We start from the raw sequence: 14126 nt of genomic DNA on the forward strand, positions 1-14126 counted from the left end.
TATCCATGCAAAAAACCCATATATATATATATATATATATATATATATATATATATATATATATATATATATATATATATATATATATATATATATATTGTAATAAAACACTTATTTTGTGCATTTTTTTTCTTACTCATGTGCCATACTATCTAAGTTAAGAAACATAATTTAAAATTAACAATAACTGAAATATTCTTAATAGGTAAATATAAAAAAAAAATATTTATACGGATATATATATATATGCAAATAAAAACTTTATGAAAGTATTCATAAATTTTTACATATTTAAGAGAGTTTACACGCAAAAAAATTATTTTTTTTGTCTATTTCAACTTGTTTTAACACTCGAATTTAGTCTAATGCCTCCTCTTCAATATTTTATGTAAAAATATTATTTTATAAAAAAATTATTCGGTAATTAAATAATAAAAAAATACGGAAATTTTTTTGTTAACCACGTCAGCTGAATTACTATGTTAAAGATATTTATATGAAAATAGTGTTTTGTAAGGGCATGTATATAAATATTAATTTGAGAAGATATGCATGCAAATTCCAATAGTTAGGAAAGTATTTATGCAACAATCCATTTTTTTTTTACATTTATACCTTTTTAAATATATAAAATTGCATAAATACCTTCAAAAATTGCTATTGGTATATATTCCTTTATAAACGTTTTTTTTAATATTTACCTATTAAGAATATTTATGTTATTTTAATTTTAAACTACTAATTTTTTTAATAGTGTTAGATGACATGGATATATATGCAAAGAATATATATATATATATATATATATATATATATATATATATATATAGTAAATATTTTATAAAAATATATATACAAATATTAATTAAGAAGGTATTCACATACATTTTAATATTTAAGAGGATGTGCATATAATTTTTTTTTAAATATGACACATTTTGTACAAGACTTTTTTTTTATCCAAGCTGTACCAAAACGGTCGCACCAAATTGGTGATGGTTGGGCGTGGAATACGCGGAAATCCCAAAAAGAAGATGATGCGTCCAAGAAAGTCTTGTTAGAAAACCACATTTGCTAACTCATAATATGATGCATGCTTTTCATTTTCTTTCACAAGCAAGCAGTTACTCATTTTCATGGGTTCATTTAAAATATATGAAAAAATAGATCCTAATTAATTCAATATTATTTAGGGGTGGAGCATAAGATGGGTACTCTTGCTGGAAATTGGACCCGAGGGCCGCCGCGAAGCCGGGGAAGGAGGAGCTTCGCTGCAGGGACGGTGGTCGGCGGCGCGCCGACTGGTGACGTCCTCCTGGAGGGGTGCAAGACCTGCAAAAAGCCGGTGGCCGGGCTCCCCGGCGCCGGCCCTCCGATGCTTAAGTCAGAGGGGGCAGATATGTGGAGAGAGCAAGGAAGAGAGTATATGGAGAAGACAGCAGGAATATTTGGATAAGACGAAGAAGATGAAGAGGATGATATCCTCCATCGTGTCTGTGTTGTTTGCTTCTTTTCACCCGGTCCAGGAGGGTTCTGTCCAGGGGCCCCCATCCTTTTTTCCCCAGGTTTCCTTTTATAGAAGGATTTTTGTTACCTAGGAGGTGACAGGAGGTTTGTCCTCTTTTGTAATAATTGGGCACGATTTGGCCCATTAATGGCGTAGTGGAGAACGGGACCGAATCGGACCGGAATCAGGGAGTTGTCACGGTCGATCGGACCTGTTGGAGTGGTTGAACCGCCGGCCGTGATGGGCCTGGGGTCCGTGGATGGTAAGTGCATTTATTACCGAATGAACCGACGGTCAGGGAGAGCCATACGCTTTGATGGTTCAGTGATCCGGAGATCGTCTTGAGCCGTGTTCATTAAATGACTGAGTGCATTGGAGACTCGAGGGAGTCTCATGCATTAATGGCAGGTCGTGCCGAATACCTGCGGAGATCTTATGCCTTGATGGCTCGGAGATAGTGGCAGGTTGTAGTAGAGTCGCGTGTATAGCCGCCAGACCTTTCGAGAAAGCTTGGCGGGGAGGAGTATTAGTTAAGGTATCGGCTCGGCAAGAGTGCCGAGCCGAGCTGGTCGCCCAGAGGGGCGCCCTGTGGCGGGGTTGCTTCGAGTACTCCTGGTCGGCGCCCTTTGGGCGAGCACCTTCTAGCCGAGCGCCTCTATTTGGCGCTCTCTCTAGTCAGCGCTTTCTAGTTGAGCGCTTCTCTGGTCGGCGTCCGCTGGTCGGCTCTTCCTATCCGAGCATCTCTACTTGGTTATTTTGATTGGGCGCCTCGTGGCGCTCTCTCCGGTCGGCGCCCTTTAGTCGAGCGCCTTCCTGGTCGGCATTCTTTGGCCGAGCATCCTCCTGGTCGGCGCTCTTTGGCCGAGCGCCTCCGTGGCGGTATGACTTGGGATTTTTCCCCCAACACTACCCCCCGACTTCCGAGTTCCAGTTGGCTACCAGCTGGAGCGCGGGAAGTAGCTTTAGTTGGGGCATTACGAATTCCGAAAATTTTAATTTGTTGCGCGTTTTGAGTTATCGAGCGCTTTGAGGTGCCTTTAATAGGCGGCGTCTCTCTTTTCCCGAAGAGTCTCATTATTGGGACACTTTTTGCGAAGCGTCCTCGCGTCGGGGGCTCATGATGGGGCCGCACGATTTGATGGGGCGCTTCGGCGTCCGAAGCGCTAGCCCTAATTAAATGCGTCGTTCTGTCTTTTGGACCGACACGCGTCGCCATCTAAACAGGATACAGCGTTTTTTTCGCTGATCCTGGCCGTTGGGGAGGTCTATTTAAACTCTCCCCTGGCCCTCTGTCCTCTTTCTATTGCCTTCTGCTTCTAGCTTTCTTCCTCTCAGCCTCTCTCAGTCCGAAGTTCTATTCTCCGGCGTTTTCCCCAGGTCGTCCTTCTTTTTTGATTTCTTTTTCTTTTTTGCAATGGGTTCTCTTCCCAGTGAGGTCGAGTCCACCATGAGCATCCTGGAGGTCGAAATGACCGAAGAGTGGTTTTTCCCTCTTCAGGGGTTCCGTTTGGAGCCCGTCAGGCGGAGGGACCGGATAACCGATCCTCCGGTAGGTCGGATCAGAGTGCATCTGGAATCGCTCTGGGCCGGCCTCCGATTTCCTCTTCACGGCTTCGTGAATGAGTTGCTAACGGTGTGCCAGTTGGTTCCGGCGCAACTCACTCCGAACGCCTGGAGGACGGTGGTCGGTTTTCTATCCCTGTGTTTACTGCAGGGGATTCCGACTTCTGTCAACGTCTTCCGGCGACTTTTTATTTTTAAGTCGAATCCGGGAGACGGGGAGTGGCTTTACATCGCCCTTCGGGCGGGTCGGCCACTCTTTCATGGTGCCCCCTCGTCCATTCATGGCTGGAAGGAGAAATTCTTCTTCCTTGGTTCTGCACAGTCCTGGGGGTTCGACCCCCGGTGGGGATCGGCTCAGCTCAAGTCCATCAACAAACCCCCCAGACTTTCTCCACGTGAGCAGGGGATCTTCGACGCCATCCGCAGCCTCGGGGACGGCATCTTACTGAACGGCCTCATATGTGAGGACGCTTTGGTGAACGTGGGCTTGAGCTCGGCACGTCCCCACGGTAAGGGTAGTTAGTCTCTTTTTATTTCCTTACTGTTCTAATGTTCTAATCCTGTTCGCCTTTGTAGATATCGCAAAGATGGTGACGAAAAGCGAAGTCCTCTACGCCCGTTTCCAGAAGAGGGCAGCCGAGCTCTCGGGCGAGCCCACCGAGCCGAGGAAGAAACAGAAGGTCTCGGCGACCCCAGCGCCCTCGGCGCCCCTGGCGGCAGCGGTGGCCGAGGCGGGTCCTTCTCGCCCCGCTCACTCCGAGGCGGGCCCTTCTCAGTCCGCGCGCCCCAAAGCTGGTCGGAGGGAGGGCGCAGATTCCGGGGGCTCGGGCTCCAGAGGAGCCTCGGTAGCGCCCCCATGCCCAGCGCCTTTAGCGCAGATTCCTGGTCGGCAGGACGCTTCGGTTGCCGACCAGGGGAGGAGTTCCGCGGGTCCCGTGCTTGCACGCCCCGCCATAGTTGTGCGGCGGTCAGATCGGCCGCTTGTGCGACCCCAGCCCCCTAGCTCCGAGCCGGGGAGCAGTCAGGGAGCCTCGGGGTCGGCTCCGCCTAGGCCAGCCGATGCTGGCCTCCCGGGCCCATCGGGCTCGGTGGAACGGGTGCCCCTTGCACCCACCTGGTCGGTGTTCGAGGGTGATTCAGCCCTCGAAAACCCTCGAGTAGCGCTTGAGATATTCCGGGTCGCGCTGCTCCCAGCCGACCGGGCCATGATGCAGTCCATGAGCTATAATGCTTTCATGGACTTTACCCGCTGCAACGCCGTCCGGGTAAGTAAAATTCTCCACCTGTGTAATCTGTATAGATTTTCTACTAGTGGCGCCTTATGTTTTTCTTTTCGTCTCTTTTACAGCATTTGCACGAGACGGAGATGCTGATGTACCTAGTACAAGAATACCGGGAGAAGGCCCGGAGGTGCCAGCGCGGGTATGACGAGGCCCAGACGAGGTACACGGCCGCCGAGGTGAAGTACCAGGCCTCCGAAGCGAAGTACCAGGCCTCTGAGGCCGAACGATAGGTGCTCCAAGAAAAGGTCGGAGCATCCGAGGGAAGAATTCGAGCTCTTACCGCCGAGCTCGATGAGGAAAAGGGCGCACATGCGTTGGCGAGGTCCGAGCTGCGCGCTGCTGAGGCTCGATTGGCCGAAGTCGAGCAGGCGCTGGCCTCCCGCGAGCAGGAGGTGGGGAATGCCCGCCTCCGACATTCGGAGCTCGAGCGGAAAATAAAAACCCTCGAGAAGAAGGCCACCTACCACGAGGCTCGGGAGCTCGAGGCTCGGGAGCAAGCTCAGAGCGCGGTGGCGCTCTTTCGCGAGTCGGAGGAGTTCCGCGACCTCCTGGAAGAGGAGGGCGTGAATGGGCTGATCCAGGGCTTCCGGGATTTCCGCAATCAATTGCGGCGGCTCCTCCCGGATTTTGACGTGAACTTGCTCCAACCGGGAGCAGGGGTCGAAAGGCCGGATGCGGAGGCGGATGCTCCGGAGGCCGAGGCGACCGAAGCCGCCCCCGAGGCTACTCCCATCGCTGCCGAGGCCGAGGAGGTCCCGACTGCTGAGCCCGCCGCTCCCGACACTGCCGAAGCCGAAGTGGTCGGGCTCTTGTGAAGTCGGGATGGCCTCCCGTACTTGTAAGGGCCGAACCCGAATTTTGTACTTAGCCTACGGGCCTTTTTGAAATGAATATACATTTTTTTTTTTTGGAAACTCGTCTATCGTAGTCCAAGTTTCTCTGCTCGGATCTGTTTTAGGTTCCGAGGATATGGGCTCTAGGGCCTGAGCTTTACCCGCCACAGGGTTTGAGTTTAAGTTTGGCTTGCCGAGCTCCATTGCTCGGTCCTTCAACCAGTGGTATAGCAACGCTTGTGCTTATACCAAGGATTTGGGCTCGGAGAGTCTTCCCGAGCTCAGTCCAGAATTCGACCGAGCCCTAAGGCGGTCTCTAGGACTTAAAATTTTTGCGAAGTTAGTGAACTTCGATCCTCGCGTTGCCGGGGCGGACCAGATTCGTTTCCAACGAATGGGTCGAATGCTCATCAGCTCGTGACGGGAATTCACCGGACTTAGTATAATAATGTGCTGGTGTCATGAGCACTCCTTCGCCGAGGCGATTGAAGACGCTCCTCTGCTCGGTGTCCGTTCTTTGAGGACATCGGCAGAGAAAAATCCAAGAACAGAATAGATAATGTAGAAACATTAAATAAATGGGTACCTTGTACCGTGTGCGTCCTTGCGCCTAGGCGACTGAAGACGCTTCTCTGCTCGGACTCCGTTCTTTAGGGACGTCGGCAGAGAAATCCAAAAATAGAATAGATAATGTAAAAACATTAAATAAATGGGTACCTTGTACCGTGTGCGTCCTTGCGCCGAGGCGACTGGAGACGCTCCTCTGCTCGGACTCCGTTCTTTGGGGACGTCGGCAGAGAAATCCGAAAGCAGATAAGATAATGTAAAAATATTAAATAAATGGGTACCTCGTACCGTGTGCGTCCTTGCGCCGAGGCGACTGGAGACGCTCCTCTGCTCGGACTCCGTTCTTTGGGGACGTCGGCAAAGAAATCCGAAAGCAGATAAGATAATGTAAAAATATTAAATAAATGGTACCTTGTACCGTGTGCGTCCTTGCGCCGAGGCGACTGGAGACGCTCCTCTGCTCGGACTCCGTTCTTTGGGGACGTCGGCAGAGAAATCCGAAAGCAGATAAGATAATGTAAAAATATTAAATAAATGGGTACCTTGTACCGTGTGCGTCCTTGCGCCGAGGCGACTGGAGACGCTCCTCTGCTCGGACTCCGTTCTTTGGGGACGTCGGCAGAGAAATCCGGCGATGGAGAACGAGCCGAGCTCGTCGGCTGAAGCCGGCGGACAGCGAGCCGAGCTCGTCTTGGTCAATGAAGACCGCATCCCAACGCATCGAGGCATCCCGATAAACCGGGGCATCTCGACGTCTCGAGGCATCCCGGCCGAGGTCGGGGTAGGAGCACGAGCCGAGCTCGTCCGGTCAGAGAGGGCCGCTACTCATAGTCGATGGAGCACGAGCCGAGCTCGTCCGGTCAGAGAGGGCCGCTACTCATAGTCGATGGAGCACGAGCCGAGCTCGTTGCCGGTGGAGAACGCGCCGCGAACTCACGAACATCTTCAGGGAGCCCGCGTAGGTACTCCATCATCCCGAGGCACCGGGGCATCCCAACCGTGGTCAGGGAAGAAGAATAAACCTTGCCATACGCACTCGGGCGGCCTCCCTTGTTTCCTCGATCAGGTCGAGGTTGCCTCTGAGCTGCAAAGAGTTGGAGCTGGCATCGTGGTGCTCGACTCTTGGAGAGGGGAGCCCAATCTCTAGTGGAATGACGGCCTCCGTCCCATATGTTAGGTTGAAGGGGGTCTCGCCGGTGGGGACGCGGAACGTGGTCCGGTAAGCCCACAGGACATTGTATAGGTCTTCGACCCATTGTCCTTTGGATTTGTCGAGCCTGGCTTTGAGACCCTGCAAAATAGTACGGTTTGTTACCTCGGTTTCTCCGTTCGTCTGAGGGTGCGCGACCGAGGTGAAGCGATGGTCAATGCCAAGCTCGGAGCAGAACTCCCTGAAGTGGATGTTGTCGAACTGGCGACCGTTGTCAGAGATAAGGATGCGGAGAAGCCCGAATCTGCAGATAATGGACTTCCAGACGAAATCCCGCATCTTCTGCTCGGTGATCCGGGCGAGGGGCTCAGCTTCCACCCACTTAGTGAAATAGTCGATGGAGACGACCAGGAACTTCCTTTGCCCGGTGGCCAGTGGAAATGGCCCGAGGATGTCAATTTCCCACTGGGCAAAAGGCCAAGGGGAGCTGATAGAAGTCAAAGGAGCCGAGGGCCGGCGCTGAACATTGGCGTTCCTTTGGCACCGGTCACATCTTTGGACGAAGCCCATAGCATCCTTCTGGAGTGTCGGCCAATAGTATCCTTGGCGCAGAATTTTATGGGCCAATGCTCGCCCTCCCAGATGGTTTCCACAAATTCCTTCGTGGACTTCGCGCAGGGCATAATTAGCTTCCGTTGGGCGAAGGCATCTGAGGAGGGAAGAGGTGAAGGATCTCCGATAGAGCTTTCCCTTGTATAGTGTGTACCGGGTGGCGAGGCGCTTGATTCGGCGAGCCTCTCGTTCATCAGCGGGGAGGGTTTCGTCTTGCAGATAGCTGATGAGTTCATCCATCCAGCTTGGCTCGAACTCGGTGCAGAGGGTCTGCTCGGGCTCGTCTGTGCTGGGCTTTTGGAGATATTCCAGCACTGCCTCTTTGGGAAGCTCGCTCATGCGAGGGACGCCAGCTTTGATAGCTGGTCGGCCCTGAGATTCTCCGACCTGGCAACATGTTGAATATGAAAGGATTCCAAGGTCGAGACGAGATCCCGTACCTTCTGAAGATACTTCTGCATGGTCGGGTCTCTGGCTTCGAAGTCGCCCATAATTTGGTTGACGACGAGCTGAGAATCACTGAAGGCCTTCAAGTCCTTCACTCCTAGCTCTTTGGCTAGCTTAAGCCCGGCGACAAGTGCCTCATACTCCGCCATGTTATTTGAAGCAGGAAATTCGAGGCGCAAGGCTTGCTCGGCAACCACCCCCTCCGGGCTGGTGAGGATAAGTTCCGCTCCGCTACCCTCCGAGTTTGAAGAGCCATCGACATGCAGAGTCCATGTCAAACTCGGGGTCAGCTCCACCGGTGGCGCAGGTTCAGGCTCGACCTCATCCGGTATGGTGCACTCGACTATAAAGTCTGCGAGTGCTTGTGCTTTGATCGCCGGTCTGGGCCGGTATACGATGTCGAATTCCCCGAGCTCAATGGCCCATTTAGTGATCCGACCCGCACGATCTGATCTCTGCAGGATCTGCTTGACCGGCTGGTCAGTCAGCACAGCCACTGTATGAGCTTGGAAGTAGGGTCGGAGCCTCCGAGCCGAGATGACCAAAGCATAGGCGGTCTTCTCAAGCTTGGAGTATCGGGTCTCGGCGTCCCTTAAGACCCGACTGGTATAATATACTGGTTTCTGGAGTTTGCCCTGCTCTCGGACCAGGACCGAGCTTACTGCTACAGGGGAGACAGCTAGATACAAGTAGAGGAGCTCACCCTGTTGAGGCTTCATGAGTAGGGGAGGGGAAGCCAGTAGGTGCTTGAGCTCTTCAAAAGATTGCTGGCACTCGTCCGACCACATAAAGTTCTTCGGCTTCTTGAGGGCTGCAAAGAATGGAATGCAGCGCTCGGCCGAGCGGGAGATGAATCTCCCGAGGGCTGCCACTCGGCCCGTAAGCCGCTGTACCTCTTTGACCGTCCTGGGAGGCGTCATCTCTTGGAGGGCTCGGATCTTCTCTGGATTGGCCTCAATTCCTCGTTGTGTAATGATGAAGCCGAGGAATTTGCCGGAGGTGACCCCGAATGCACATTTAGCTGGGTTGAGCTTCATCTGGTACTTTCGGAGTGTGGAGAACGCTTCATTGAGGTTGGCTATGTGGTCTTGTGCCACCTTGCTTTTCACCAGCATGTCATCCACGTAGACCTCCATGTTTCGGCCTATTTGGTCTTTGAAGATCCGGCTGACCAGCCTTTGGTAAGTTGCCCCGGCGTTTTTTAAGCCGAATGGCATCACTTTGTAGCAGTAGGTTCCCCCGTCGGTGATGAAGGCTGTCTTCTCCTCATCTTCTGGCGCCATGCGGATCTGATTGTATCCGAAAAAGGCGTCCATGAATGCCAGCAGCTCGTGACCCGAGGTGGAGTCCACGAGCTGGTCGATGCTGGGAAGTGGAAAGCTGTCCTTCGGGCAGGCTTTATTCAGGTCGGTGTAGTCCACGCACATACGCCACTTCCCGCTGGCTTTCTTGACGAGGACCACATTGGCGAGCCATTCCGGGTAGGATATCTCCCGGATGAAGCCGGCTTCAAGGAGCTTGCCGACCTCCTCGGCTGCTGCTCGTTGTCGTTCAGGGGCGGCGCCTCGCTTCTTTTGTCGCACGGGCTTGCAGGTCGGCTTCACCTGAAGCCGGTGGACCATGACCTCCGGATCTATCCCCGGCATGTCTGCAGGCGACCATGCGAAGACATCCATGTTGTCCCGTAGGAAGTTGACGAGGCGACTCCTCTCGTGTTCGCCAAGGCCAGAGCCGACCTGCACGGTTAGTCCGGGAAAGTCCTCTCGTAAGGGAACTTGAATTAACAACTCACCAGGCTCTACCCGCTCTTTCTGGGGGTTGACCCGTGCCTCCATAACTTCAGTTGAGGGCTGGTCAGTCGTTGGGGCAGGCACCTCGGCCGGTTGTCTTGCTTCGTGGGTCGCTAGGTAGCATCGTCTTGCCACCATTTGGTCCCCTCGAACTTCACCGACTCCCTGGCTGGTAGGGAATCGCATCAGCAGGTGGTGAGTTGAGACCACTGCTCGGAGGGCATTGAGTCTTGGCCTTCCGAGGATGGCGTTGTGAACCGAGGGCAGGCGTATTACAAGGAAGCTCATACCCACGGTACTTTCACGAGGGGCGAGCCCGGCTGTGACCAGAAGGTCGATCTCGCCCTCTACTGGGACTGAATCCCCAGTAAATCCAACTAGCGGAGCATTCATCCTCCGTAGCTGTTCTTTTGTCATCCCCATTTTACAATAAGCACCAAAATACAAAACATTCGCCGAGCTTCCATTATCAACCAGGATGCGTTTTACATCAAATTTATTTATGATCATGGAGATGACCACGGCATCATCATGGGGAGTTTCGACTCCCTCTAGATCATTATCTGAGAAGGAGATGGCTTCAGAGGTGCGCGGGCGCTTCGAGGAGGCTTCTTCCCCTGAGGCTTCCCCAGCCGAGGTCCCGCCACGGATAGTGTTGATGACGCCGGCGATGGGCCTGTTGGTATTTGAACCTTCAGGCTATGCTGCTCCTTCGGCTGGCTTCTTTCCTTCACGCCGGCCTTGCACAAACCGATCGAGCACCCCTCGGCGAATGAGTGCTTCGATCTCATTTTGGAGCTGATAACAATCCTCGGTATCATGGCCGTGATCCCGGTGGAAACGGCAATATTTCCGAATATCACGCCGGATTCTGGTGTCTGGCTTCGGAGGCGAGAGCCGGATGCAATCCCGACTCTCAATCTCCATGAGGATTTCAGCCCGAGGAGCATTGAGGGGAGTATACTTTTCATACCTCCCTTCAGGCGCATGGGCCCGCAGTGGGAACCTCGGGCGGAGTGGTGACCTCTGCTGTGGCGGTCCTCTCAACCGGGGTGGACTCTTCGGGCGGGGCGGATTCTTAGCTCGTCGCGGAGACGGGCTTCTGGGCCGGCCGCGCTCCTCGCGACGTCTCTTCTTGGGGTTCTGCTCGGTCCCACCCTGCCTAACCGCCACGACCTCTTCTGCCTTGGCATACTTCCGCGCCCGAGCGAACATTTCGGTGAGGTCCGTGGGGAAATTCTTCTCGATCGAGAAGAGGAATCTGTAGGACCGGGCTCCAGTCTTTAATGCCGACATGGCGATTGACTGGTCAAGCTCCCGGACCTCCCATGTTGCGGCGGTGAACCGGTCCAAGTACTCCTTGAAGGATTCTCCCTCCGTTTGTTTGATATCAAGGAGGGAGTCGGATGTCCGCCGCTGGGGCTGGCTGGCGGCAAAGTTGCCAGCAAATTGTCTGCCGAGCTGCTCAAAGGAAGAGACAGTACTCGGCTTCAGCCCGGTGAACCAAAGCCGGGCTGGCCCTCGGAGTGTCGCCGGAAAAGCTTTGCACATCATGGCCTCCGAGGCTCCTTATAGGGCCATTAAGACCCGGTAACTCTCCAGGTGGTCCAGGGGATCAGCCTTGCCGTTGTAGGGCTCCACCTGGGGCATCTTGAACCGTAGTGGGACCGGTTCATCTTCGATCTCCGGGGAGAAGGGTGACTTCGTAGTGAACTCGAAGTCGTTATCACGTCCTGATTTTCTCCCGTGGAGTGCCTGGATTTGGCGCTCCAGCTTCTCGACCTTCTTGTCGAGTTCATCATTCTGGAGGATTGCTGCAGCGGTTCGCTCGGGTGCAGGTTGCCCTGGAACCGACTCAGCTTCTGAAGGTTGTGGCCAGCCTCCACGGCCTCTGACGGGGTGCTCTCTCCAGAGGGAGGCCTGGACTTGAGAGTCCTGACCTCGAAGGGAAGTCCGCTTGTAGGAGGCTCCGGTTGAGCTGGAGCCGGAGGCGGTGCCGTTGGGATGCCCCTGGGTTGCAGGCTTTGGACAGCGGTGGCCAAGGCCTGCACCTGTTGCACCAGGGCATCGAATTGCTCCGGCCGAACTTGATGAACTGACTCAGCCGGAGGTGGTGAGTTCCGGACGGAATGCTCAGGACTGGGTGGAGGACGTCGAGAGGCGTTGGAAGCCCCTTTGCTTCTTAGCTTCATGGCAGCGAACTCGGGCCCTTCCTCTAGCGCCAACTGTTGCTGGAAATTGGACCCGGGGGCCGCCGCGAAGCCGGGGAAGGAGGAGCTTCGCTGCAGGGACGGTGGTCGGCGGCGCGCCGACTGGTGACGTCCTCCTGGAGGGGTGCAAGACCTGACCTCCGATGCTTAAGTCAGAGGGGGCAGATATGTGGAGAGAGTAAGGAAGAGAGTATATGGAGAAGACAACAGGAATATTTGGATAAGACGAAGAAGATGAAGAGGATGATATCCTCCATCGTGTCTGTGCTGTTTGCTTCTTTTCACCCGGTCCAGGAGGGTTCTGTCCGGGGGCCCCCATCCTTTTCCCCCTAGATTTCCTTTTATAGAAGGATTTTTGTTACCTGGGAGGTGACAGGAGGTTTGTCCTCTTTTGTAATAATTGGGCACGATTTGGCCCATTAATGGCGTAGTGGAGAACGGGACCGAATCGGACCGGAATCAGGGAGTTGTCACGGTCGATCGGACCTGTTGGAGTGGTTGAACCGCCGGCCGTGATGGGCCTGGGGTCCGTGGATGGTAAGTGCATTTATTACCGAATGAACCGACGGTCAGGGAGAGCCATACGCTTTGATGGTTCAGTGATCCGGAGATCATCTTGAGCCGTGTTCATTAAATGACTGAGTGCATTGGAGACTCGAGGGAGTCTCATGCATTAATGGCAGGTCGTGCCGAATACCTGCGGAGATCTTATGCCTTGATGGCTCGGAGATAGTGGCAGGTTGTAGTAGAGTCGCGTGTATAGCCGCCGGACCTTTCGAGAAAGCTTGGCGGGGAGGAGTATTAGTTAAGGCATTGGCTCGGCAAGAGTGCCGAGCCGAGCTGGTCGCCCAGAGGGGCGCCCTGTGGCGGGGTTGCTTCGAGTACTCCTGGTCGGCGCCCTTTGGGCGAGCACCTTCTAGCCGAGCGCCTCTATTTGGCGCTCTCTCTAGTCAGCGCTTTCTAGTTGAGCGCTTCTCTGGTCGGCGTCCGCTGGTCGGCTCTTCCTATCCGAACATCTCTACTTGGTTATTTTGATTGGGCGCCTCGTGGCGCTCTCTCCGGTCGGCGCCCTTTAGTCGAGCGCCTTCCTGGTCGGCATTCTTTGGCCGAGCATCCTCCTGGTCGGCGCTCTTTGGCCGAGCGCCTCCGTGGCGGTATGACTTGGGGTTTTTCCCCCAACAGGTACTATAGCTAAAAATGCGAATGGATCCAACATTCAGGGATCGTGATCATCAGTGGGTTCCACATTATCACCATCATCCATGCTTTTCTTGTACACACAACACTTGCTCAACGCTCAACTCATAAATAAAATAACTCTCGAAAAGACTAAAATAAGAAAAACTTAAAATAATTTATCTTCCTTTTATCTCGGTACTGGACTACCTACCAGTGCCACACTACTACAGTATTAGTACGGTACAGAACTTTTTTGGCATATCGAATATCGATACGCCATCCATATCGAATATCGGTACAGTACGCTCGTACCGCCTAGTTCAGACCGATATAGCATACCTTGAATAATACCATATAGCATTGCCATTGATATTCTTTGCTATTCCCTCATTGTTTTTGCCTCTTTTTTATTAAGTAAAAAGTATACAAATATTTTGGAATGCCCTTTTTTTTTTTACCAATTTCGTTTGTTCCTACAATTTTTTGTTGTTCAAACTCTTTCATACTTCTGATAAATTCACTGGTATTTCCAATTTGTTTCCAAATGCCGAATTTGAGACTATGAGTTACAGGGCTGTAATATCGAAATGAAGCTCCATAAGTAGATCCAATCCCTTGCTGAACTCTTGCTCCTCATTTAGACAGAGAGAAGAGGGAGCGCTACAAGCCAAGTGTGCGAAAATTTTAAAAGCCCTAGAAATATGAAAGAGAGCCGGCTATTCAGTCGGAGTTTGCCTCTTAGAGAGAGAGAGAGAAGTCAATTTCATATTAAGAAGTGGAATACTAAAAAATGAGTTTTTATTTCAAATCAAGAAGTAGAATATTAAAAATTTGAAAAAGAAAATAATCGACCTAAATTATGATAAGCTAAGAGATTATGTGCTCCATTGAAGCATTATTTGAGACCCAAGGAAAGGTTGTATCCCCCTCCTCAGGCCCTCCATGGATTACTGAAGAGTTCTCTGGTTCAAGTTTGGTGATTGAG

The sequence above is a fragment of the Phoenix dactylifera genome, chromosome 1 (assembly GCF_051530095.1).
Source record: "Phoenix dactylifera cultivar Ajwa chromosome 1, Ajwa_hap1_PhDact_Kaust_v1.1, whole genome shotgun sequence".
NCBI lineage: Eukaryota > Viridiplantae > Streptophyta > Magnoliopsida > Arecales > Arecaceae > Phoenix > Phoenix dactylifera.